The sequence below is a fragment of the Equus caballus genome, chromosome 4 (assembly GCF_041296265.1).
Source record: "Equus caballus isolate H_3958 breed thoroughbred chromosome 4, TB-T2T, whole genome shotgun sequence".
Lineage (NCBI taxonomy): Eukaryota > Metazoa > Chordata > Mammalia > Perissodactyla > Equidae > Equus > Equus caballus.
Window position 1 is genome coordinate 56,356,122 of NC_091687.1, and position 18,970 is coordinate 56,375,091.

The window sequence follows — 18,970 nt, forward strand, 5'->3', positions numbered from 1 at the left end:
ATCCACCCAACAGGGAATATAGCTCTTCTCCCACACAGTCATGGCTGTTTCCATTGAATAGTGAAAACATCTACCAGGAAGGCATTGATGGACTTAGTGCTCCTGGGATCTATGGTGCAAGAAGGAGAAAGCAGGGCATCTATTTAAAGAAATGGGATTCACCATCTTTTCCACAAGTGGTAACCATGGAATGTTCTGTTGATTGAAAGATTTGTCATATGTTCCCCTAAACTATCAAGTTCTTGAGGCACAAGGGCATTCCACCTAACTGCCTTTCCTGGTGCTCCTTTCTCATTCCAGTAAAGAAAGAAGAACGAATCTACTGAACACTACCATCTATTCTATACTCTAGTGGCCTTTTTTTTTTTTTTAATGTGTCAGTTATTTCATTAGGTTCTTCCTAAGAAACTGAGAACATCAATTTGTTAGAACAAACTCCATTTGTGAGAGATGACTCAGAGCATAGGTAGCCCTGGAGCTAAAGAAAAGAACAGCTTTGATTTTTGGCAGAATTTGTAAGTTCACAGCTTTCTGATCAACCTTGTGCTGCTCTATAAGCTCGTATTTCTCCTTTTGTGTGCACGGGAGAAAGACATTTCTTCTACCCACTCTGGGTTCTTCTGGCTGGAGAACAAATTAAGTTCACATGAGACAGAATAACAGGAGAAAATTAAACAAAGCCTTATAACATGTATACATGAGAGAGGCTCAGGCAAAGTGAGCAACTCGCCAAAATGGCTGAAGCCACCACCTTAAATATCATCTTCAGCTAAAGACAAAGGAGGATGTTGGGGGTGGGGGGAAGTGGATCACGGGAGATTACCACACAAGTACAGTAAACAAGGGTCAGGGTGTTATGCAGACTTGAGTCCTTGCCTTCCACATTGATGAGAATTTCTAGAGATAAGGTCATTCCTCCTTCCTGGTACAGAGAGGGAGACCCTTTACAGATGGAGATTTCCTTTACAATATAAATGTCTCTTAACAAAGGGTAAGAAAATTCTACTTTTCAGAGTTTCTTTCCTGTCTGCAGTTTTTAAAAGTAATCAGCTCCAAATAATCCTCATGCCAAAGAGACAACTTTGGGGTGGCTAATCCCAGTCACCTACTCATGCTGAAGACCTCACTCACATTCCTGGTGTCTGGACTTACCAAGCTTCTTCTTTCTGAAGTAAGCATCGTGAGATATTGTGGGATTTTCACATTACTGATATCAATTTTGGTGGAGGTAGAGATGACAAATTTCTGGTGTGTTCTACACAGAGGAACTCAACTGAGGATCAGAGGCCCAGTCAAAAGTAGCAAGCCACTGCTCAGCTGCTTCAGGAAAATCACCCTCTTGCCTCTGTGGTGCCCAGTGAGGATGATCAGAATTGTCCTGGGAGTGATGTTAGCTTGGAGTTTTCTCACATGCTGACTGAAGGGATTTTTGAAGTGGCTCAATAGCTTTTCAGGCACATCTTCAGTAGGATAATATCTAGGTATTTTGTGAAGTTAACCACTTGAGTACCACCATTCTTGTCACCACCAAGTGGAAAGAGTGGCTAAATATATGGGTGCTTTATATAACATAGGAAAGAGAGCCAGTAGCTGTATAGTTCATATAGCACACCAAACTCTATGCCAAATTGTATGACATATAATTTAGAACTTCTAGTTCAAGTTATAAAAAAGAGATACATGGGGAAGAAGGAAGGGGGAAAAAACACTGAACTTCTTTCCCAAAAAAACCAAATAGATTGTTGCTGAAAATTCCTAACTATTACTATTATTATTCTCAATCTCATCATTTAATACTTATTTAGTTTATTTCACAGTTTATACAATGTATTATGGATGACACAAAATAAGTCTGTATATTAACAGGGAAGTTGGCATCCATTTTATTCTCACGATGATAATGTTAAATCAGCTATGTTAAGTTTGTTGGTCAAGGTCAAACAACCAGTAAGTGGCAGAACTAAGTCTAGCATCCATGTCTCCTAATGCTTAAAATTACACTGAGTTGATAAGAACTAAATAAGTTAATAGCTGAGTGAAGAAAAGGTCTTCAGTACAGGCTGGTTCATTGAATCAAGGGTTACAAAACCTCAAAAGAGGGGAAAGAGGTTAATAACTAAAGGATTTCAGTGAATTATTCTAATTATTCCTCTAATCAGAACAATGAATTAACTATCTAATCTATGAGTAAAGAAAGGTTGATTTTAGGTTGATAAGTATTCCAGGATTACAAATAGCCAAGTTAACCCATTTCCTTGAATAACTATGCATTTATTCAATCAACTTCTAGCTAATTGAATAATCATCATCTAGAGAGCCTATAAAAATAAATATTCCAGGTTTTGATATTGTACTATAGTTATGCAAGATATTACCATTGGGATAAACTGGCTGAAGGGTACATGAGACCTCCCTTCCTGTGAATCTATAGTAATTTCAAAGTAAAAAGTTAAAAAATGGAGATAGATAAAAGAGATAGATGATAGATAATTTGATAGATCGAGGGATAGATAGATAGATAGATAGACAAACAGATAGATATTTCAGGGTTTCACCCTCAAAGATTCTTACTCAGTAAATTTGGAGTGGGACCCAATAATCCATATTTTTCAATCAGTGCTTTGGATGATTCTGATGTGCTGCTGTGTTTGGCAACCACTGGATTCCCCAATACAATACTTCTACAGAAGTCAGAGGAAGTTTTCAGATAATTTCTTTTCAATAAAGGATTACTCAATTACTGTGACATTTCTGACAGTCAGGGGAACACTAAGTATCTGTCCATCTCCTACCTCACACCCACTTCCGCACCCAGGTAAGACTGAATAACTTTACCCTTATCTCCCAATCTTCTATCACCTCCATACTCTCTCTCTCCTAGACGTCATCAGTCATAGAGAACCAATCAACACCCTAGCCTTGCAGCTTCTGGATCTCCTCAGTACCAGCAACCTCCATCACTATTCCACTGGTCTATATAAATTTGTGTTGTGTAGAATGGAAATGAACAACCCAAATGTTGCTTTCAGCAGCTCAGTGTGAAGCCCAACTTCACAGCCCTTTGAGCCTAAGGACTTTAGCGTCCAGGGCCAAGAGTCTGTAGTGAACCTTCATGCAAGGCTCTGAGGTCCCTAATAACAAAGGCTTAAAGTCCAGGTTCACACCCTGGTCTAGTGTGTGCTAGAACCAATGGAAATGGCTTCTAGGGCTAGAAGTTACCATATTAAAATGCAAATATTTATTGGGGCACAACGCTGTAAACTGTTATTAAATAGGCCAGCAGTTTAGTATGAAGAAAAAATTATTAGAAATGCAGGTTTCTGGATCCTGGTTCTCTCAGGATTCTGATTCAGCAAGTTTAGGAGACGATCCAGGATTCTACATTTTGACACATTGTATACTGACCATATTCAATGAAATTTTAACCTGAAGGTTTAAATGCAGATAAATTAGCTGCTAATCTAGAATAGATGCTGCAGATATAATTAGCATCTGACACTATGAGAACCAGGAGAAAGTACAAAAGTTGTCCTTTGAATATTAGGTTTCTGAAGAGGTCCCTGTTTGGAGAGTCTATGGGGGATAAAGTGAAGAATTGGGAAGAGCGCAGCTCAAAACAGAAAGGGAGAAGAGAGGGAATGAAGAAAGCCTTAGTCTATGTAACGGCGTTCTTTAGGACTGACTTTGCCTCTGTGGGGGTTGGCATGGAGATGGAGCTTTGGGAAACATTTTCTCTCAACTACAGAATTGTTTCTGCTTTCTTACATAGAGCGACGGACCAGGAGAGGAGAGAGGAAGTCATGACATTCTCATGGAATGATATGAATAAATCTGGCTAATATGTGAAAGAAGTAAGATATAAACAGAACTCAAACAAGATTTTCAGCACAAAAGACCAAAACTAGGCAGCTTCCCTCTTATGCCTTTGTTTCTCTAGGAGGCTGAAAGAACTGAGTGCTTTCTCTGCCCCATTGTTATTATTAACAATAATTCCCAGGGGTAGTCTCATACCAAAGGGATCAGGCTCAGAAGTAGAAAATGATTCAGTAATTTCATTTTAAGTCTTATCCAAAAGTGTATTCGATCCCTGGGCTCTTTGTACTTGCAAAAACTTAATTTGCTTACCAGATAAAATGTTTGTTCTTACTTGTCTGCTGTATTAGTTACATTCCAATCAGCAGACAAAAACCACACAGTAATTTAAATGGGGAAAATTTGGTATAAATAAACAGCAACAGAAAATTGGAGTAACTAGGAATTAGCTAAAGGGGGGGACTCTAAGGGATACCCTAGGGCTGCTGAGGGAGAGCACTCAAAAGAAGAAACAAACTTGGAGGGAGAGAATTCTCCTCAAACCTGGGACTCAGATCTCCTTGGAGAGGGTATAATCGAAGCCCATTGGTTGTTGGAGAAGTTCACTTGGTTATTCCAGGCCAGAGAGGGTCCCCAGTTGTCAGTTAGACCAACTAATAACTGCCTACTAGCATAGTGATTAAATTCTCTCGGGAGCTACCTGTTTAGGTTGTTATTGACTTGCAGGAAAGCCAGCTTGGGCACCATCCGGACTCATGGAAAGCCATCTGGATGTGCTGGGCATATGAGAAAGGGCTGCTGTTGACTCACTGGGAAACAAGCTGGTGAATCCATAGAACTTGTTCGCTGCCCTCAGGAAGGCCATCAAACTTGTGTCTGGAAACCACCCAAGGTGGAGTTTGTGCTGGGGGAAGCTGGGGAGGTGCCACTTGTGCTTGATGCCAGGACACTGCTGAAAAAAGTCACTTGTTCTGCAGGAGCTCAACTAAATGAGCACACCTGAACAAGGAAGGAAAAAACTCTCTCCTCCAACCCCTGTATTGACAGTGTTTCCTGCTTTACTATCATAGAGCAGGGAAAAAGGGTGAATTTGGAGCTCAGAGGCAATAAATTGACAACTGGCACACCTGCCCACTAACTAAATAAAATAAGTTTTTCTTTTCTAAGAGACATTTTTCAAATATATATTCAATACATAGTAAAATATCATTTTCTTGAGAACTAGAAAATCTTATCTGAATCAGTGTTCAAAGGATAACTTTTATACTTTCTCCTATATATTTCTCATAGTTTATCTTTTTAATCTGGACAGATATCTGGTACTATCAAAAAACAAATAGTTCCTGTTAGTGAGCAGCTGACATTGCTGCAAAAGCTTAATTACTTAAAAATGAACTGGAAATGATCTTGAAAAAATCTTTAGATACTCTTTTTAATCTTAATTTTGTGAATGAGAAGCTAAGAAGGTTCATCCTACGCATAGGTGGCAGCTGTGTGTAGTCATTTTGTGAACAAAAACAGGTCCGCTTGTCCCAAACTCATTCTTTCTCCTCACTCCTTTTATGACACTTTCCATCTTTAGGGTCATTTCTTGGGTTAATTAGCTATTTCCAGAAGGTACTTTTTAAGAACTACAGATGTAATTCTAAAAAGAATAACACAGTAAGTAATTAATAGTCATTAACACACTAGCAGAGGCAAACAACAAGGAAATAGTATATTTTGATGGCAACACAAGGGAAGAATTTTTCTTTTAATGTTGAGCAGGGGTCAGCAAACATTTTCTGTAGAAGGCCAAATAGTAAATATTTTAGGCTTTGTGGGCCATATGGCCTCGATCGCAACTACTCAATTCTGCCTTTTAGTATGAAAGCAGCCATCAGTAACATGTTTCAATGAAACCTTATTTGGAAAAACAGGCAACAGGAGGTATTTGGCCCCAGTGAAGTTGTTTGCCAACTTCTGATGCAGAGGAACAGGAGAACTGGGTGAAGAGGACACCGTAGAGGGAAAAATAAGCAGCATAATATCTTGACAGCTATAGATAGAAAGGCTACAGAAAAAGTAAGTCTTAGTTCCCTAATCAGTTTTGAGATTTTGTCCAAGGAAGATGGAGCAGAGAAAGCATGGAGAATGGAAGTAGACCAAGTTAGAAGCTGCTGCGTAGGAGCTACAGTTTTCTCATTTGTAAAATACAGAAATAATATCTTAATCACCTAGTTTTTGTGAGAAACAAATTATATAAAGCTACATTATAGGTGTTCAATAGCTCTTCTACACTCCACTTCCTCATCTTTTACTGAGAGGCTTTCTTACATTACGTGAGTTCTAAGATCCTTTTCAATATATGTCAATATACTATGACTGAATGTCAGAGTTTTGGAACTGTCCACTGTGGGATGTGTATTGTAATTTACCCTTGCAGGGAGGGCCTTTATTGTCCTTTATCAGAGCTTTGTCAGACTTTTGCTTTTTCCGGTACAAAAGAATCACATGGGGGAAATTTCCAAGTTCTTCTATTGAGCTGTCTAAAGATTGGTTCTCCATAGGGAGAAGGGGTGACAGGGGTTATTGCTCCCTAGAGTATGATGTTTGTATATTCCCAAGGTTGGGAAACATACTGGCATTTAGTGGGCAGGAACCAGGAATGCTACACTTCCTGGAATGCATGGGACAGTCACACATAATGAATATTCATTCTGTGGCCTATATGGATTTATATTTTCCCACTGGACATTCATGTAAATTTAAAATGTGTTTGTAATTTTCTGAGCCAAGAATCTAATCCATTTTACATATAAATACAAGGCATCTTTGAACTGTTTTAATATACACTGAGTTTTCTAGAAACATAAATATGTAAATTGATGGAATATTGTACTTTGTTTCCATCAGTACTTGATCAAGAACAAAAAAAATATTTTCAAGAAAAGTACATCATTGATGCCAATGCCTCAGGACATTTTAGTCACAAATATAATGTACTTGGATTAGTCTTCAATCATATCCACAGTATTTCTATATGTGAAAGCACCTGGCTATCACATTTTGGTTTTGGGTATAGTTTTGTCCTCATATTTGCTTTATAATACATATAATGTTATTAGAAATAACTTTTTATTTATTTCTGCTTTAACTATTAAAGCAATATATTAACATTTGGAAATTCCATGTGCACGTAGGTTATATTATTTATGTTTATTTTTGGATTACTAAAGAGGATGTTGCTAGACATTATTAGAAGATAGCCTCACATTTGATAGGATTGAGGACTCCTCCACAAATTACCCTAAACAATAATTGTCCTAGATTCTTTTTGTTAATGACTAGTGAGTGAAGAAGACAATGTGACTTTGTCTCAAGGCCCCTAGAGTGGATATTATAGATTCTCATTAAATATCTTATATTTTTCCACATTATTAATAAGATGAAACCACATAAACCACTTTCTAAAGCAAATCATGTGATTGAAAGAGTGGGTTCTATAGTCTCCTTCATTTGTAGAAAGATGATTAGTGCCTTTCTGGCAAGGAACAGTACGGGACCTTCCGCCAATGTCCTTACACTTACTTTTCTTTTACTAGAACACCTGAGAGGGCCGGCCTGGTGTCACAGCAGTTAAGTTCGCAGGTTCCACTTCTCGGTGGCCTGGGGTTCACCAGTTTGGATCCCGGGTACAGACATGGCACCACTTGGCAAAAGCCATGCTGTGGTAGGTGTCCCACGTATAAAATAGAGGAAGATGGGCATGGATGTTAGCTCAGGGCCAATCTTCCTCAGCAAAAAGAGGCAGATTGGTAGTAGTTATCTCAGGGCTAATCTTCCTCAGAAAAACAAAACAAAACACCTGAGACTCAGAGAAAACAGTTACACAGCCAGAAGCAGCTGGCATTGTCCTACCAGGTCTTCCTGGAGAAACTTCAATGCTTAGTTTTCTACAGTTTATTGGCATTATTAACAATTCCTCCTCTTCGGTGCTGTGGTTGTATACCTACAGCTTTTCTGGTTGAAATGTTTTAGCCATTTGTCAGCTATCTTGGAAGAGCCCAAGCAGTGCCTCTGCAAAAAGAGGAACCTGAGTAAAATGTCTTGTCTCTTTTCATTTCTATTTGAAACAGAAAGAAGCTCTTCAGTCTGCTGGAGAATGAGATTCAAAATTTCTTCTTGCCAAAAGAAGCATCCAAAGTTTCTTTCATGAAAAATGGAAAATAAAAATAAACTAATTCTGTTCACTGAAAGTCACCAAATGCACACTAGAAAGTCCATTGTGAGAGGTACATAAGACTTAAAATAAGTGCTTTTTAATTTGTGCTTCTTCATTTCCTTCATAGGTGAATGCTGTTTTTTCCAAAGAGTTCTATAGCACTTTGCTTATGGTAGCTCTTTAATGCCACTTGAAATGATTTAGTCTGGCTTTAAAAATGTCATGTTGCTGCGTGTTCTGCCATCTCTCAAATTGTAGACCAGAATAAAAATGAATAGGCTTTCCTTCCATTTCAGATGATAGGCTCAAATTACAAGATCAAATTCCATATTGAAATCCATGATGAAGATTTTTGTTTCATACTTTGTCTTTATTGATACAGATTAAGTGACCAGTTACCTGAGTTTTTTACTTTATTTTACAACTTAGACTGCTCATAAAGCTGCAACAATCTGTGTTAACTGTTTCTATTTTACTGACATGTGGAGCATTGACTATACCATAGCAAATATAATTCAGAGCCATCCTTTTAGCTTTTGAAAACATTTGCAAAAGGATACGCACTTCTTCTTTATTGATATGTAATTTTCACTACTGTTTGGCAATATTTCCCTGGCATGTCAAATAACTTGCTTTCCGTATTTGGTGTGAACATCTTCTAGAGAAGATATAAATTTCACTATAGAGTAAAGTCATCTCTGATTTCATTTAATCAAATTTCAAGTCTCCTTTCCCCACGTTTTCAAGTAAAGAGATAGACTATAACACTACCTAAAACCACTCCCAGTGCTGCTGAAATTTAGTCAGGCCTTGAGCACTTTTGGTACTTTTGATGATTAGGGACTTCATGATAGTTTTTGGCCCAGAGAAAGATTAAGAGTATTTGGATCCCCTGATAGAGGATTGGGGGACTAGGATGGACATAACAGCAAGATCTTTCCCTCATTTATGGCTCTTCTTTCCTAAGTTTGGCACTTTGGGGTGCCCTTTTGAACCTCACTGAGAAAAGGCATAGAAGCAAAGGCTGAAGGAGATATTGTGGGACCTAACGACATCATGAGGCTGCTTTGTTCAAGTTATGACATACAGCAGGGGAGAGGGCCTTTAGGATCCCATGTGACTCCAGTGTAGTGAAGTTAGTGAAACGTGTAACTCCAGTTAATGAAGGGTAGCTCTATTGCTTTTGAGCTAGAGAGCATCAAGAGATAACCAGCCCCTTGACACACTTGGCTCCACCAGTAGTGGCAGTGGAGAGGTACCATCTTCAGGCATCTTGTGAGGAGATAGAGCTCAAGAACAAACCAGAAGAAAATGAGACAACAGTTTATGAATTTGCATGTGCCATCCCTGGGTACTACCAGAAATGATTAGATAAAATTTATGGGGTGGTGGTGCTTCTGCATTATTCATAAGGGAACAAGAGCCAGTGGTTTACTATAATTAAGATGAGTTGATAGCCAAAGCTGAGGAAATTCCCATGGTTCAAATACCATTCTAAAGTCACATCACCATCTCTTACATGGAATAATAAAACAGTCTCCTCATGGCCTTCATCCTCTCTTGTCCACCTCTAAGCAATCCTACTAACAAGTGGATTTTGCCCATGCTGTTCTTGCCACTTTGGACTCTTTTCTTTTACTTTTTCTTGGCTTATTCCTACTTATCTTTCAAGTTATGTTTCAAAAATAATATTTATCTTTCTCCAGAAAACCTCTCCAAATCCTCAAACTAGAGTCATTCTCCCTCCCCTACTCATTACTACAGCACCTTAAATGTTTTATTTATTTATTATCATAATGAGTCAAGTAATAATTTGTGCAATTATTTGTTCAACTTTGACTCTGTCACTAGACTCTAAGTGTAAAAACTGATGAGGACAATAATGATAAATGTGGAAAGGAAAGAAAATTTTCAAGCCATCTGAATCTATGGTTCTTTACAAATTAATCATAATTAGAGCTAACACTGAACATTTACAGTGTACCTAGCACATTACATATATTACCTCATTTAAGCCTCACAACAATTCTATGAAGTGGGTGCATTCACTCATTCATTCAGTCATTCACTCACAAAACAATTTGCAGAGTGTTACATGTGCAAAAAATTTAGGGCCACATATTTCAAAACGTGGTAAAAGAATGTGAAACACAGATTGACCAGGACATTTACTTAAAACACAGATTTGGTTGTTCCATCTTGGAACTACTGCTTTAGGTTCATTGAGGATAAGGCCTGGGTATCCATGTGGTTAATAAGTTCCCCTGGTGACGCGTATTCAGCTTAAGTTTCAGAAGCCCTGTTCTAGGGACTGCTTTGTTTTGTCAATGGCTAGAAAAAATCCTCCTAGTCCACCACAGGGAATGTCAGTTTTTCAACAAGGTGTGAATTAGTGAGTAGTGCAGCACCATCACCATCTTCACATTATGCACACAGAGATGTGATCCTGCCTAAGATGAATAAGGACATCAAGAAGATTTTGTCATGTGGCCAAGGAACTATGGGACTCTTGGTAGAAGAGACTGTGGCTAAAATCTTCTTAAGAAACTAGATAGCTTCTTGGAACTGCGTCTATTTGCAATGGAAATCTGCCTAGTTATAGATATTTTTGAAGAAGATATATTCTCTCACATTCTAGAGGAGAAAGACGAAAGTAGAGAAAAGGGGAAATGAATTTATTTATTTATTCATTCACTAAACAATTTACAAAGTGCTATATGAACAAAAAATTTAGGGCCACATTTCTCAAAGTGTGGTAAGAGAATCTGACACACAAGTTCACCAGGATCAGATAGAAGTTTATAGTAATGGCATTGAACCAAAAATGTACTTTCAAAGTGAAGATAAAAATACATGAAAACAGGGGAAAAAAATCTCTAAAACCTATCTGGAATCTCTTGCTCTTTTTTGAATTAATAATAATCACAGCTAATGTTTAACACTTACTATATATACACAGGACTTTAACAAACATGACATCATTTAAGGTTCACAACAACTCTACGAAGTTAATACTATTATCCTTCATGCATTCAGTCATTCAGCAAGTGCTTATAATACATTGACCATGGCCACTCTGTCAAACACTGTCTAAGGAATGAGACTGGAACCATGAAAAGATAGGTACTATGAAAATAAAATTTCCCTGCTCTTGTGAAGACAAGCAAACAAATATATATTCAGTAAATATGCAAAATGAAGGGTTTGAGCAACTGAGATCTAGACACGTTAGATAATGGTCTCAAGTTCACAAGCAGTAAGATGCAGAGCCAGGATCTGAACAATTAACATAGGTTAATCGCAGAGCCACTCTTCTCCATTGCTACATTATATGTTCAAGGGCCAAAATCAATATAGGTTGAACTATGTGAAATTGCCATTTTTATAGGTGAAAAGTGTCAAATTTTGGCAATATCATATGCAGTAACCTATACTCATACATACCTTTTCCATAATTCTTAGTCCTTTTTTCATTCCCAATAACTTTTTCTCTCAGAATTGTTTGTGGTTGTTGACCACCAAAATTGCAAAACTGAGAATTAAAGCCTGCTTCAGAACAATTACATTATTAGAAAGTTTGGTAGGCCAGAGGGCACTGTAGTTTGACTATGACTTGTTGGTCCTTCTGAATATGTGAACCGTGGTCAGCTGTGGCCAATTAAGGGAAAGGAAATGCCTTGAGCAGTTTCAAAGCAGTAAATGATTGCATAGAGAAGACTAGTTCATTTATTGCTGGCTATTTTGTCTCATTTCCAACACAACATAGATCAAATCATACTAGTTAGACTGACAAAGATGAATCCATAACAGGTTTCTTGTCCAAGTTTGCAAGGTTTTATTAAATATATATAGTCAACAACACCAAGTCAAAACATTTTGGACATATAACACAGTTGGAGTTCAAGGACAATGCAGCAATACTGTTCTCTGAAGTGGAAATAAAGTCACGTATTTTGCAAGTCAAAATAATCTACCAAGAGAATTCTAAAACATTTTAAGAGCCATTGTCTTCTGAGAACCTAAAATAGGCTCCTAAAGAGAAATAATTATGTAAGTATACACACATATATACCTACATTTCTCTTCAAATATGTGTCTCTCCAGATCAGGGTTTCTCAACCTTGTCACTACTAACATATAAGGCCAGATAATTCTTTGTTGTGTGTGTATCAGGGCTGGGAAAATGTCCTGTGTATTGTAGGATTTTCACAGCATCCTTGTCTTCTGCCAGTAATACCCTCTTAGTTATGATAACTAAAAATGTCTTCAGACATTGCCAAATATCCCATTGGGGTAAAATTGCCCCAGTTGAAAACCACTGCTCTTGATAGTCATAGGAATAGATAAGTATAGGGTATATTATGATATGGAGAAATGAATTTATGTCCAGGGATGGAAAAGGAGAAGATAGCATTTGTGTGGGTCATTATGCAGCATGAGGTACAGTGGTTAAAAATAGCTAAAAATAGCTGGAATCTTGGGTCATCTTGGGTCAGCCCCAGAGGCCTAGTGGTTAAGTTCAGCATACTCTGCTTCAGTGGCCCGGGTTTGATTCCTGGGAACAGACCTACATGGCTCTATTAGTGGCCATGCTGTGCTGGCAGACCACATACTAAAAAATAGAGGAAGATTGGCAAGGATGTTAGCTCAGGGTGAATCTTCCTCAGCAAAAACAACCAGAAAAAAAACCACAAAAAACTGAAATAGCTGGAATCATACTGACCAGTTGTGAATTTCAATCCTACCACATGCTAGCTGTGAGATCTTTAAAACGAAAGTAACTGTAGGATTTCATAGAGTTATGAGTATTTAGTGAAAAAAGCATTTAAAATACTTGACATATTGCTTTGCACTGAGGAAGTACTCAGCACCTGTCAAGTCTCATTATTTTAGAATATTCTACAAATACAATTTTCTCTCTGTCTCTCAGTGCCCCTGTCTCTCTCTGTATCACATATAGATATACATACATAGCATACAAGCTTTTACACATGTAGTTATACGTGTATGTACAAATGCAACATAGGTAAAACATACCAATGGCAAGTATGAGTGTGAGTTCTTGAGTCTGCATGAATTGGGGGCAGGGGCCCAGAAACAGAGTGAGCCACACCATAATGCAAAGCAGATGTTAGTCTGTTTGATAATTTTTTTGGCAGATTGAAAAAGAGGAGTTAAGTAAACCTTATCTGGCATGTTTGAAGAACAAGGTAATCAAATGTTATAATGAATAGAGTGTTAGCACATAAAACCAAAACATGGATTATCAGCTTTAAAACATTTAAACATTTAAAATACAACAAAATGCATTTAATATTAAAACTTACTAACATGATTAATTTATTTTATTTCAATAACTATTTATAAATAACTCACTCTTTTATTAGCTCTCCGCTAAGTACTATGTTTGTATGACATTTTAGGAACTTACAATTCTTCAAGATAATGGTTTTAAATATCTTTTCTCTTCAGAGTTGTAAAAGATGTAGGTTTATGCTAACTCCATATATCATGATCTGAAGGTGTTGTGGAAAGTATTGATGCTACTGACATTCCCTTATTTCCATTGCATTTGCCTCTTTCATGTAAATTTAGAATATAGAGCGTAGTATAAGATAACTGTTCTTTCTCTTCACAGATTAAACTCTTATGTCAAAAGCTAAGAAGCTCCTTTGTAAATTTAAAGGTTTTTCTTTTCTACCACTATGGGAGCTTAGAAGATATCCTATTCTTCTTGACCACATCCTTAATAAAAATTAATTCTGCTCAGCATCTGGTAAAGCAGGTATTTATTTGTCAACAAAAATAAATTGACAAATTTTGGACAGAAAATAAGTAGAATTTTCCCATATAACAATCCTATATACACTTGACATCAATTCTTATCTCCTCTTACATATATACATACACACAGACACACACACACGTATATACAGAATATATATATAATCTCCATATATATTCATACATATACGTACACATATGCAGAGAGAATAATAAAGAAATAGGGCAAAATATAAACAACTTGTAAATCTTGTGCTATTGTTGCAAAATTTTGTAAGCTTAAACTACAACTAAATTAAAAGATTTTATTAAAATATCTAATCATATGGGAAAACCCAAAATATTGACCCCACAAAAACATCAAGTTTTGTTAGACCAAAGATTTACTATGTTATACTCATTATTTGGTAGTTAAAGGAATGTGCATAAAACATGAAGTTATAATGCTGGTACTTTAAACTTACAAATATGCACAGTGAGTTATTTATAGTGATAGTTATATCAATGGCATCTTCTTCCAGACATTTCAGCTCAAAGGGAAAAATATCTTAAAAATGATATTCTAGTTAAACATTGGTAATTTTTAGTTGGAATAATTATGTTTATATCAATGCTTAGGAATGTGTCTATTTATCTGCCAAATGAATACAAAACATACAGTATTTATCAGCTTCAAGAACTCTATACCAGAACTGTGAGAAACTATTTCATTTTGAAACCTGAAACAAGAAGAAATTCAGTTAATTTGGGGTCAAAAATACACTTGCTGTATGTCCCTTAAACTTCTTACAAATTATAAAATGCATTTCCACTTTTTTTTTGGCTAGGTCATATTGTATATAGTGGTTTCATCTTCTTCTGTGGTGGGTTATTCATCCTGGTTTCCATTTCTAGTTTTAGATGAAACCTGACAAGCCTGCTGAGAATCCTTGCTTTCATATTGTTTTTGAAACCAGACTTTCATGATGAAGCCACAAAACAACTCAGCAGTAATACACATTAAAGAAACATGTTGTTTCGAATACATATTTAGGGAATTTGGCAAAGAAACCATAATAATTTGGCAAATCAGAAGCGGCCTAGCAGACAAAATCTAAAACTACATCTAGTTTTGATTTGCATTTCCCTAATAATTAGGGACGTTGAGCATCTTTTCATGTGTCTCTTGGCCAACTGTATATCTTCCTTGGAAAAATGTCTGCTCATATTCTCTGCCCATTTTTTGATCGGGTTGTTTTGTTTTTGTTTTTTTTGAGTTGTGTGAGTTCTTTATATACTTTGGAGATCAACTCCTTATCTGATAAATGATTTACAAATATTTTCTCCCAGTTGGTGGGTTTCTTTCTATTTTGTTCATGGTTTCCTCTGCTTTTCAGAAGCTTTTTAGTCTGATGTAGCCCATTTGTTAACTTTTCTTTTGTTTCCCTTACTGGAGTAGACATGGCATTCGAAAAGATGTGGCTAAGACCAATGTCGAAGAGCATACTGCCTATATTTTCTTCTAGGATTTTTACAGTTTCAGTTCTTACATTCAAATTTTTAATCCATTTAGAGTTAATTTTTGTGTATGGTGCAAGATAATGGTCTACTTTCATTCTTTTGCAAGTGGCTGTCCAGTTTTCCCAACACCATTTATTGAAGAGACTTTCTTTTCTCCATTGTATGTTCTTGACTCCTTTGTCAAAGATTAACTGTCCATAGATGTGTTGGTTTTATTTCTGGGCTTTTGATTCTGATCCATTGATCTGTTTGTTTTTGTGCCAGTACCATGCTGTTTTGATTATTATAGCTTTGCAGTGTGTTTTGAAGTCAAGGATTGTGATGCCTCCAGCTTTGGTTTTTTTTTCTCAGGATTGCTTTGGCTATTTGGGGTCTTTTATTGTTCCACATAAATTTTTGGATTCTTTGTTCTATTTCTGTGGAGAATGTGATACCACCTTACACCAGTAAGAATGGTTATAATTACCAAGACAGAAAACAACAAATGTTGGAGAGGATGTGGAGAAAAGGCAACACTCACACACGGCTGGTGGAAGTGCAAACTAGTGCAGCCATTATGGAAAACAGTATGGCGATTCCTTAGAAACTAAAAATATAAATATCACATGACTCAGCTATCCCACTATTGGGTATCTACCCAAACAACTTGAAACCAACAATCCAAAGTAACGTATGTACCCCTGTTCATCGCAGCACTATTAACAATAGTCAAGACATGGAAACAATCCAGTACCCATTCACTCATGATTGGATAAAGAAGATGTGGTATATATATACACACACAATGGAGTACTACTCAGCATAAGAAAAAAGACAAAATCATCCCACTTGCAAGAACATAGATGAATCTGGAGGGTATTATGCTAAGCAAAATAAGCCAGACTGAGAAAGACAAACACCATATGATTTCACTCATATATGGAATATAAACAAACACGTGGACAAAGAAAACAATTCTGTGGTTACCAGGGAAAGGGGGTTGGGGGTGGGCACAGAGGGTGAAGGAGAGCACTTGTGTGGTGACAGATGAGAAATAATGTACAACTGAAATTTCACAATGATGTAAACTATTATAAGCTCAATAAAAAATAAATAAAACAAAACTACATCTAAACTCAAATTGCTCATCCATCTCCCTAATCACTGATCTCTCAACTTTCTTCCTTTCCTTTCTTTCTTCCTTCCTCCTTCTCTCTTCCCTTCCTTCTTTCCTTCTTTCTTTCTTAAGAGAGTCTTTGAAGAACTAAAAACTAGGATGTAGGCCAGAGCTGGAGAGCTGATTTCTCAGAACTGTATGGTGGAAGCAGAGAATAAATACTATAGTCAACTCTACAATCAGGAATTTTGTCATCTGAAGTCATAAGCAGACCTTGGCAACCTGGAGCAGTTAGTCACCATCACAAATTCAAGAAAATTTCATGTATATCCACATACACACCACTGGTCTAGAATCAGGAGAGTAACGCCCCAGGTATTTCCCAGGTGGGAAGGGACACTCCCTTGGAAGTGGGTGAATTCCCACTGGATGTCCCCATTTCTGCTGGGGATCTCAGCTCACATTCCCTGCATGGGGAGCCCCATGGGTTTCTTAACTGCTTTCTTGACGGATGGGAACAGAATTGAGAACGCTGCCATGTTGGGGAAATCTAGAAAGCTCTTCATGGCTTAACAAAATATGGGATAAATTAAAGATTGAGGAAACCCTAGGATGCTTCCTTTTATGGTTTCTATCCCTTAACTCATGTAAATGACAAGATTTAATCCTTGTTCTATTGAAGAGACCGAGGAAATGTCACCATGAAATTTCCACTGGAACTCTGTAAGTAAAGCCAGGTGGTTATCTGTTCTGTCTGCTCTTCTTCAGATATATCTTCACAAGTTGGTACTTTATTGATTGCATACATTCCTAATAAGGAAACATTTACATAGTAACAAGCTAGAATATATATATCTCCATATTGTCACCACATAAAATTTAACTGTTTTGTTTTATCATGCTGTTTTTTAATTCAAAAATAGCCTCTTTCAGAATACAATGGAGAAAGGGTAGTCTTTTCAACAACTGGTGCTGGAACAACTACCTGGCCATCCACAGACAAAAAAATGAATCTAGACACAGACCTTACATCCTTCACAGAAAATAACTCAAAATGAATTGCAAACCTAAATGTAAAACACAAAATTATAAAACTCCTTGGAAATAACATAAGAGAAAATCTAGATGACCTTGGGTTCGACAATGACTTTTTACATACAACACCAAAGGTGTGATCCATGAAAGAAAGAATGGATAAGCAGAACGTCATTAAAATTAAAATGAAAATTTTCTGCTCTGCAAAAGACACTGTCAAGAGAATGAAAAGACAAGACACAGACTGGGAAAAAATATTTTCAAAAAACCCCACATAAGTTATCTACAGCTGCCTAATAAACCATCCCAAAAGATAGTTAAACAACGATCTTTCATCTCTTTCAATTTGAGAGGTTGATTTTCTGCTGCACTGAGTGTTGACCAGGATCACTCATGTGTCCGCATTCAGCTGGGAATGCAGCTAGGGTTGGAACATCCAAGATGGCTTTATTCACATCTTTAGCCATTGGTGCTGGCTGTCAGCTAAGATCCTTCCTTTCTCTTCTATGTGGCTTTTTATCCTCAAAGGCCTCTTTCCACATACCCTTTCTGAGAGAGTAGCATCGACTTCCTTACATGGCAGTTGGCTTCCAAATGAGCAAAACAGAATCTGCAAGGCCTCTTACATACTAGGCTTGGAAGTTGCATTCTATTGGTCAAACAACATCAGGAGGCCAAATTCAAGACAACAGAAAACAGACTCCACCTCCTGATGGGTGAAAGGACAAAGCCAGACTGCAAAAGAGTACCTGGGAGGGCAGGGATTGCGGAGGCCATCATGAGAAACAATCTCCCACAAACATACAGTACTTTTCTATAGAACTTATTTTAAAGTTATATTGTTTCTGAGATTTTAAATATTTGCAAATTACAATAAGCAAGTATACTGTGGAATTTTCTTCACAGAATGAAGGTTTGACTTTAAGTCCTAAACTTTTTATTGAAGGCCAAATTGCTAAATTGCTAAAATTGCAAAAATACCGCCAGATACATACTCTACTTGTGTTCCCCAAATAAAGATCTTCTTGACAATTTTTTGAGAGCTTCTGGTAGGGAATGGGTGTGGATTATATGTCCTAATGCACTAGTTTGTTTATTTCCCAATAGTAATGAGAATTATATGCAACTCAATATAGTTCAGTCTTTGCCTTGACTACCAAGAAACATTTTGTTATTTTATCAGTACGGATATTTAAAAATATAATCATTCCTTTCCTTTATCACTTGATTGTTTCTTTTATTCTATATTAGTGTGTTTTAGACATTTTTTGCCCAACTTCTTTTTTACTTTGACTGTAAGCCACTTAAATTTTTCAGGAAGTAAGAAATAGATTTTAAATAATCAGTATTATATTAATATCTAAAAGAAGAAGACAAGAATGATGGACAATGAGGTTATTATTTTACAGATCAAGAAGCCAGAACTGTGAAAAGTAACACATCTCACCAAAGGCTTCTCACGACTTCCAACACAAGTATCAGGAAGCAGAGGGAGGCACTCACCCTCTGAGTCTCCAAATCCAAACTGGTTTCACTCT

General features: G+C 36.9%; 1 pseudogene; it reads right to left on the reverse strand.

Annotated features, from left to right (window-relative positions):
• Positions 1-400: 400 nt before the first annotated feature.
• Positions 401-18,970, reverse strand: part of LOC100066735 (large ribosomal subunit protein eL6 pseudogene) — a 55,780-nt pseudogene continuing 37,210 nt past the window's right edge.